Source organism: Crocuta crocuta, unplaced genomic scaffold, assembly GCF_008692635.1.
Source record: "Crocuta crocuta isolate KB4526 unplaced genomic scaffold, BGI_CrCroc_1.0 scaffold127, whole genome shotgun sequence".
Taxonomy (NCBI): Eukaryota; Metazoa; Chordata; class Mammalia; order Carnivora; family Hyaenidae; genus Crocuta; species Crocuta crocuta.
The window spans coordinates 12013680-12022307 of NW_027532008.1; the positions used below are offsets into that span (position 1 = coordinate 12013680).

The following is an 8628-nucleotide window of genomic DNA, read 5'->3' on the forward strand; positions in this document are numbered from 1 at the left end:
ATTTCTGGGAGTCAGTGAGTCAGCACCTGGGGAGAAGGTGCTAATCTCCAGAAGGAGCGAACCCAGCAGACCTGCTGACTGTAACCCGTGGAACTGACTGCAGGCTTCTGGCCTTAGGAATTGCAGGCGAGTGAATTTATGTTGTTTTCAGCCACCAAGTTTGGGGTAATTTGTTACAGCAGCCACCGGGAGCGCATGCCGGCAGCCTGCTCGGACGCGCCTTCCCCCGGCGCCTGCTAACACTCAGACCCTTCACTCGTCCTGCAGCTCATTTAATCGGGCACAGTTCCCTGATCCTGATAAAATGGGTCCCTCGGTGGATTTTTTGCACCTCTTCCCTGTGCAGCCAGGCTCGACCGAGGGAGGCCGGCCACCCAGCCCTCCTGCACCGCGTTTACATTTTAACCGGAGATTTCTCTGGAAGGCAAGCCTGTACTTGCTTGAACTCAGCCGGGGTAAAAACCGTGACAAGGGCCTGCCTTCTCACACTGTGTCAGCTGGCACCTGCTTTCCTGGTGGCGCACGGCCCCAGTCCCTGAGTCCTCAGGACAAAGCCAGGCAGACGTTTATTTCGTGTGGTCCTAGCGTGGAGGGTTCTAACCCGACCCGGAGGTGCGGAGAGAAGGCGAGCTGTCCTGTGCGGGCGGGTGCAGCTGCGGACGCGGAGCCCATCCTGTTCCCAGGCTTTGATCAGGGCGGCCCTTGGTGGTGGAGGGTAGACACAGTCCGAGAGCGTTTATCCTGCCCATATCTGGACATTTTCTTTTTTAGCCACAGCGATGCTGCTTCCACACAAGTGGTTCCCAAAGCCTTCTGCCAAGCGCCTTTCTGGAATCTGCTCAAGCTTGCCCAGCCCCCAAGCAGCCCTCTCTTCTCCTGCTACCTGTGAGTCCCACTAAAAGGCCCCTGAGCCAGACCTGCTTCCTCCAGCCCCAGCCTCCTCCTGCTTCCGGTTTTCAGGAAGTCACTAGTCACAACGGCCTTCCTGTCCCACCTGTTACATTCTGGGATCGTGGCAGCAATAGTGGATGATCCCCTAAGCGTTTACCAAGTGCCAGGCACTGCGCTGGGTGCTTCCGATGCCTTTATCGTCATTGCCATTAACTGTACTTGGACAATTTAATATATCATATTTATTTTACTTAAAATAATTTACTTAAAAGAATTGTTTTTAAAATTGATTCTTCGTGATCACATTTAAAATGTCCAAGAACCCTGATGGGGAAGTCTCCAGAGTGATCCCCGTCTCACAGATGAAGAAACTGACGTTCAGAGAAGTTAAGGCACCTGCTCAAAGTCATCCAGCAAATGGCACAGCAAAGATCCGACGTGTCTGAGTGGAGAGAGCTAGCGCGCTCCACCACCTGCTGCCTCCGGGCGCCCTGCACCTCCATGGAGGGCCCCCTCCCCACGCCCTGGCTGCTCGGAGCCCTCCCTAGGCTGACCTCAGTCTCTGTGGTCAGGTGGTAGAATTCCCTGTTTCCCTTCACGTTACTTCCCCTCCATAAAAACCAACTCTCCCATGAGTCACTCAGCCCCCTGCACTCCTGATACTCATCTGCACATATTGTAAATAATTGACGCTGGAATGTTTAATCATAAAACTGGAGCGGAGGTTAAAGCGGGGCAGCCAGCAGGAGATGGGGACGAGAGAAACACCTTACGGTGGAGGCTCGCTTTGTGGGGCTTGGCACCCTTTTCACGTCAGGAAATAAAATAAGAACGACCCTCGGGCGAGTGCTCCCGACCTCCACAGCTTCGCCCGTGCTCCCCAACATCGTCTCCCTTGTCACTCCCAGAAACCCAGGAGGGAAGTGCTACCCCCACCCCTCCCCACTGTATAGAGAAGTCGGGGCACGGGTCGGGGCTCGATCCCCTCCGTCTAGTAGCAATCATAACAGGCAATATCGACCTCCCAGCGTTGGAGTGAGTGTTTTATTCATGTTAGGTGTACCATGCTAGGTATACAGTAAGCACCAAGACACTGCACAAGGATGATGGGAGGGATGACATTTGGAGTCTGCACTGGCCACCACCCGCTCCCCCCAGGCAGTAAAGCCTCCTAGGAACTGAAAAAGACTCACTGTGCTTCCTCTGCAGCCAGCACGTGACACTGATGTGGCCTCCTGGTCAACAGATAAACCCCGATGAAATTCCAGACACGGAAAACCATTTCTCAGGGGCGCCGAACAGCACGCCTTGGCTGCCCTTCCTCCCTGCCGTCCCGGTCTGTAAATGCCAGTCGGGCCCTGGCTAAATGCCGGAAAAGGTGATGACCTCTTCGGGATGCACCAAGCCAGGTGACTGAAGTGAGATGTCACCTGGAGGGCACAGCTCACCTCCAAGCTCAGCTCACCTGATCTTTTCATCTCCTACGTGTGCTGGAGGGAGGAGGGAAAGAAGGGCAGGTAGTGCTGACTCACTGGCCTGATACTCTCAGGGTGGTTTTGTTCTGCCAGCTCACAGTTCCCAACATCCACTCTGCCCTCCCTCCATTGTGAGAAAACTCCCGATGCTCAGTTTTCCGGGGCTTCCCAGAATACAGAGCATCACCCAGCCTCTGGAGCTGCCACACCCACCCAATGGGACATAAGCAGGGGAGGGGGACATTCAGGAAGGGTTCTTAAGTAGAAGGGACATCTCTCTCTCTCTCTCTCTCTCTCTCTCTCTCTTTTTTGCCCCTTCCTCCTTCCTATTGACTGTGGTGTAGATGTGATGGCTGGAGCTCAGCAGCCTTTCTGGAGCATGAAGTAGCAGATGGCAGAACATTAAGAGAGAAGGAGCCTGGGTCCCTGGTGATTGCTGAGCCCCACCCTCCTAGCCCCAGACTGCTGAACTCTGGACTCTGTTTACATGGAAGAAAAACAAAGGTTTATTTTATTGAACCTATTGTTATGTAGGGCTTTTCTACACTGAAACCAGCCCCGGCCTGGTTGAATAGTAACAGTGAATTTGTTATTATTTATAAGCCTAACAGCTAAGCCAAGGATAGTGCTAAAAACTCCCCCTATAGAGTTTATTTTATCATCACGTGAACTCCAAGAGTCAGAGGGTACTGTCCTATTTTACAGATGAGGACACTGAGGTCTTGCCTATAGCTGTATGGTAGGTCTGACTCCACTCTCTCATCCTGCCATTAAGAAAAGATAACCAGAGGGAAAGTATGACCAGCAGAATCGTAAAGTGGCCTCACAATCCCTACTTCCTGGTGTTTATGCCCTTGTGTGAGCCCCCCTCTTGCATGTGGGAGGAATCTGTGGTTTGCTTCAGGGCAGTAAAATACAGCAAATGTCGGGATGATGGTTATTATGTGAGATTATATCAAAAGGACTAGAATGCCTACCTTGTGAGGAGATGTTCTCTTGCTTGCTGACTTTAATAAAGCGAGTGGACATTTTGGGGGGAGATCCATTCGGCAAGGCCCTGAGGTAGGCTCCAAATGACAGCAGCAGTAAATGAGGCCCTTGGTCCTCCAACTTTAAGGGAGCAATTCCGCCGTCAGCCGCAACAGCTTCGAAGTGGACCCTTCCCCACTTGAGCCTCCAGATGAGAACCCGTCCCTGGCCCACACCTTGACTGTGGCCTTGCAGAGGACCCAGCTACCTGGTGCCTGGCCTCCTCGCCCACAAAAACTGTGAACTACAGACTGTGAGTTATTCTATGGAAGTAAGTATATGGTAATTGGGTAAAAAGCACTAGACCAAGAGAGGAACTTTTGTTGCCAGTGGGCTCTGGAGAGATCAGGGGAGGTCAGTGAAGGACCCTCATCTTTTGGAGAAAGGGGTGAGGATCAGAAAGCATGGAGAAGTCTGAAAGTCAGGTCGGGAGGCTCACAACAGTGGGAGCAAAGCCTGGAGGCTGTCTGTCTGTGGGCAAATCAACTCTGTGAGGTAAAGGCACAATGTTCCAGAACTAGGCCTTGGCAACAGAGCCACACACGGATCAAGAAGGGATGGGGGGGTGGGGAGGGTGCTATGGCTGTGCAAGGCAGGACTCTATGAGCCTCGGCTCCTCTGCTCAACTAGTTTATCTCCTGTAGCCTCAGTTTCTTCATCTGTGAAATGGCCTTAACTATACCTTTCTAAAGAGATAATGCACAGAGACATGCTTATCGCTGGAGCACTGGCCTAAAAGCAATCTTCATAGGAATGAGGGGCACGAGAGATTCAGTGCGGGCTCTCTGGGGGCCCGAACCTTAAGTGGGGGAAAGAAGACAGTCTGGGCAAAGAAGCCGAGAAGGCCTCCTTGGGCAGAGAGGCGGGGAGAGGGGAACAGAAGCTCCAGGGGNAAGCTGCTGTTCCACCTGCGCCGTGAGCATCCCTTGTGGAAGGCACCTCCTGCTCCTTCGCCAGGACCACCCGGCTCTCAAGACCCCAGGGGGCACCTGCCCTGGACCGGGCCAATCAGGGCATTCCCCGCTGCGGGCCGGTTGCTGGGAGTAAAGGAAAGTGGAGTGGCGGAGGGGAGAAGGGGGGACTCAAATATTAGCAACAATCATAAAACAAGAGCGTGGCCCTCCGTGGCCACCTAAGAGGGTGTGGCACGAATGATGGGCTGATTAACCCCACCTCCCGAGCTGAGGCCCCGCCCCCTCCACAAGCCTCTCAACAAAGAGACCTGCTGGGTCCCTAATTCCGCCACAACCCAGCCACATGAAGCCGCAGAGCCGAGAGTGGGCGCCGTGATCCCAAGCTGGGAGTTAGCAGGGATGGACTGATGGCTGCTGAACCCCACGGGGCGGTCATGAACTCCACGGGGGGTCATGGCGCCAGCTGCACCCAGGTCACTGTCTGGATAGGCGTCTGCCGTAGGCAAGGGCTGCACTGTCCAATACAACAGTCACCGGGCATGTGCGGCCACACGTGGCCGGTAAGCTCTTGAATTGTGGCGGGTCTGTACTGAGATGCGCTGCCAAAGTGTAAGATACAAACCCCGGATTTCAAAAACAGAGGAGGGCGACAAGTATGTCTCATTAATATTTTTAATCAACTTCGTGTTGACATGATAGATTTCAGATATATCAAGTGAAATAAAAAGGATGTTTTTTGCTTATTTCTTTGTACTTAAAAAAAAGGTGGTTATAGGAACTTGAAAATGACACCTGGGGCTTGGATTGTAGCTCTGTGACCCGGTCCTGCGCTGGAATGTGAGTTCTCCAGGGCGCAGACTTGGGTCTGTTTTGTTCACTGCTTTCCCTCTGTCCTAGAAGAGGCCTGATATGTGCAGGAGGAGCCTCATAAATGCTGAATGAATGAATGAATGAATGAATGAATGAATGAATGAATGAATGGCATAACAGAGTGGTATCATGGAACACACATGGATTTTAGAGTCTGTCCAACCTTTGTTTAATTCTGTGTGTCCCCAGCAATGCATTTTACCTCTGCGAGCCTTTATTTTCTCCTCTGTAAAACAGACGCTGGGGGCGCCTGGGTGCCTCAGTTGGTTAAGCATCGGACTCTTGATTTCGGCTCAGGTCATGATCTCACGGTTTGTGAGTTTGAGCTCCACGTGGGACTCCTCACTGACAGAGTGGAGCCTGCTTGGGATTCTCTCTCTCTGCTTCTCCCCTGCTCATGCTCTCTCTCTCTCTCTCTCTCAAAATAAATACATTAAAAACACTTAAAATTTTTTTTTAAAAAAGGAAGATGCTGCTTTTAAGGGTCCAGCGATGTTTGCGGTATGTAAATGATAAACCCAAGTTAGGCTCCAGGCTGTGGCCTCCAGCAGCTGCTAAGAAGTTTATCCCCAAACAGAAGTGCCTCCCCTCTGGATCCCGCTGCTGGGACCGCAGCCGGCTTCCCCATCCAGGCAGGTACCTGCAGGTGTGAAGAGGGAGGCCCAGAGCCGGCGTCAGTGCGATTGAGGACCAGAAGAGGCATGTGCCGTGGGCCCCTGTACTGGCCGTGATTTAGAAACCCCCAGAAAGATGGCACGTGCTGTTCTGTGGGGCTTCTCAGGGTCTCTTCCAGAGAGGAAATGGCTGGTGAAAACAGGTCTGCACTTCAGATGCGCTACCTGGGAACACAGAGGTCCCAGAAGGAGGGGGAGGTGGCTGTATTAACACCTAGCGGCANGGGGGTGGGGCCCTGGGGGCCAGTGGGAGGCTCTGGACCTGTGACTGCCCATCACCTGCCTGCCGACGCAGGAGGAAATCTGAGAAATGACCACAGACCCTCTCCTGAGAAGGGCTGTGTTAGTTTCCTGCTGCTGCTGTAACAAATCACCGTAAACTCAGCAGCTTAAAGCAACACCAGTTCATCCTCTTACAGTCGTGGGGGCCAGAAGTTCTAAAATTAAGGTGTCGGCAGACCTGCATTCCCCCTGGAGGATTCAGGAGAGAATCTCTGACCTTGCCATCTTCAGCTTCTAAGGCTGTCTCCTCAGCTCTGGGCCCCCACCTGTCTTCACACACTCTCCGCCCCCCCCATCCGTCTCCATTACCACGCACCCCTACCTCCTCTTACAAGGACTCTTGCGACTACAACATGCCCACCTGCATAATGTGAATCTGCAAAGGCCTTTGATCACGTCAGGTAACATCACAGGCTCTGGGATTAGGTGGACATCTTGGGGGCGGATGCCATTATTCACTAATGAATTTGTTATCCAGCCTCCCATAAAGGCCCTCGGCACAATCCTGTCCAATCTCGGGTTCACTGGCCTTCCAGGACTGTCCCCCAGGAGAAGAAGCCCCACTCTGGTATCTATCAGCACGGTTCTTGGCGCACCCAGTGTACCTGGCTAGACACAAGGCACGTCAGACGCAAATTGCAGGATTATACGTTTCACAAAAGGGCCTTTTGTTTCAAAAGCATGTGTCTTCAAATCATGATAAGAACAGCTAACGTGCAGTCAGTCGCTTACTCTGAGCCTGGATTATCTCACTCAATCTTCACAAAGAAGCCGCCACCATCACCCCCATGTCACAGATGTGGCCACTGAGGCCCAGAGAGGTTACATAACTTGCCCCGAGTCTCATGTTAATGAGTAGCAGAGTGAGGCTGTGAACCAGATGGTCTGAGTCCAGAGTCCCTCTAAAATCCTGCTTCTCATCTGCTCCCAAGACAGGCTTTAAAAGAATAATGAGGTTTTTATAAATGTCTATACACAGCTACCATGAACAAGGCACTCCTTTGTCCACGGTCCACAGCCACAGTCTGCAGATGGACGAGAGACGGAAGGGGCCTGGGTTCATCCTCTGCCACTCAGTGACAAAGACAAACACCAGTGTCTTCAGTACCTGCTCGGAAGACGAGGGTCGGGGCTGAGGGCTGACCTTGCACCTCTCCACCACCCGGGCTCAGCCCTGTGACTCGGGCTTCCAGCAACTAGTCACATGTCCCAGGACTCTGTCCCTTTCTCAGATGCCACAGCACAGTGCCGGGGGTTGTAATTCCTTCCTGGCACTAAGTTGGACACGTTTGCACATCAGTTTTATAACCATCCAAACACTCCCCGCTGCTCCCTCGTCCCCACTGCAGAGAGAGGAAGGCGGGCTGAGGTTGGCGAGCAGTGGGGCGATGCTCCCAACCAGCACTGTTTACATTCGAAGCTGGATCATCTGCCCGGAAGTCCCACGGCAGGGGGCCCGGTCTCCAGGGCATCGGTGGGTGTCCCTGTCCTGTCCCCACCCCCGTAGGCCGGAAGCTCTGCCAGATGGTCACTACCCTACAGGAGCCCAGGCAGTGTGGGACTTGATGAAATATCTGCGAGCTCTGACCCTGATCCACCAATCGGTGGAGGGGCTGTAACCACGCATCCGGGCCTAGGATGGATTACTGAAGCAAAGGTAGCCAGAGGGGGTGAGGCTCAGCAAAAGTCAAGACTGCTCTCTGAGTCAGGAGAAACTTCCGGGCTGAACAGAAAACGGCCACGCAGTCACCAGAGCATCCACAAGGACGATGGATAACAATAATGATGGTGACAGTGAAGATAAAATAGCCCCCATTTCCCGAGTAAGGCCTTCAAGCTGGGCGAGGAAGGAGGAAGCGGGGGTGAGGGTGGATCCTGAGGGGCGGAGCAAGGCTGCGGACCCCCGCTTCATGCTGTCTCCCGGCCGTCTCCCCACCAACATTAACTGGGCACCCACAACATGCCGGCCAGAAGTCCAGGTCCTGGGGGACGAGGCGACCAGCCCCGCACACAGACCCTCTCTCTACAAAAATCCAGGATCAAGTTGGAAATTCCCAAAGAGGTAGCCGAGGGTTACCTATGATTATCACAAAAGTCTCTGCAGCGACACTTTCAATGAGGCGCGTCCAGGGCCTGTCGCACAAGTCGCTCCCAAGGAGCGTCCCTGGAGACCTGGGGGGCCGGGCTACGCAGGGCTCGGGGAGTCAGGCTGCCCAACGCTCCCTGGACCAGGGCGGAGCAGGGAGCAGGTGCCTGCGGTCACGCAGGTGCTCAGCATTCTAGGCCCCTCCTCCTGGCCCCGCGGCTGGGCGTGACCAATCCTGGCCAATCAGATCTTCCTATTTCTCAAAGGGCGGGGCCTGGGCCAGCAAGGACCAACAAGACTGAATTCTTCCTTGTTGAGGAAATGCCCTTGAGGGGAACTCCCCCGCTGGGCGCCTTCCTGGCTGGGTTTGCTGGAGGGACAGGATGGAGCTGGTGACCATCTGGTCC

The 8628-nt window shown here is 53.8% G+C and overlaps 1 protein-coding gene across 3 annotated transcripts in view; it reads right to left on the bottom strand.

Annotated features, from left to right (window-relative positions):
• The window catches only part of TMEM51 (transmembrane protein 51), a 55695-nt gene that overhangs the window by 13748 nt on the left and 33319 nt on the right, over window positions 1–8628 (bottom strand). The window contains exon 1 of one of the 3 annotated variants that reach the window (XM_077775688.1): window positions 2085–2287. The exons of the other annotated variants lie outside the window; for them this stretch is intronic. The gene's annotated coding sequence lies outside the window, so the exon portion shown is untranslated. Of the gene's footprint in view, window positions 1–2084; window positions 2288–8628 lie in introns of those variants that run through there. 3 annotated transcript variants of the gene reach the window in all.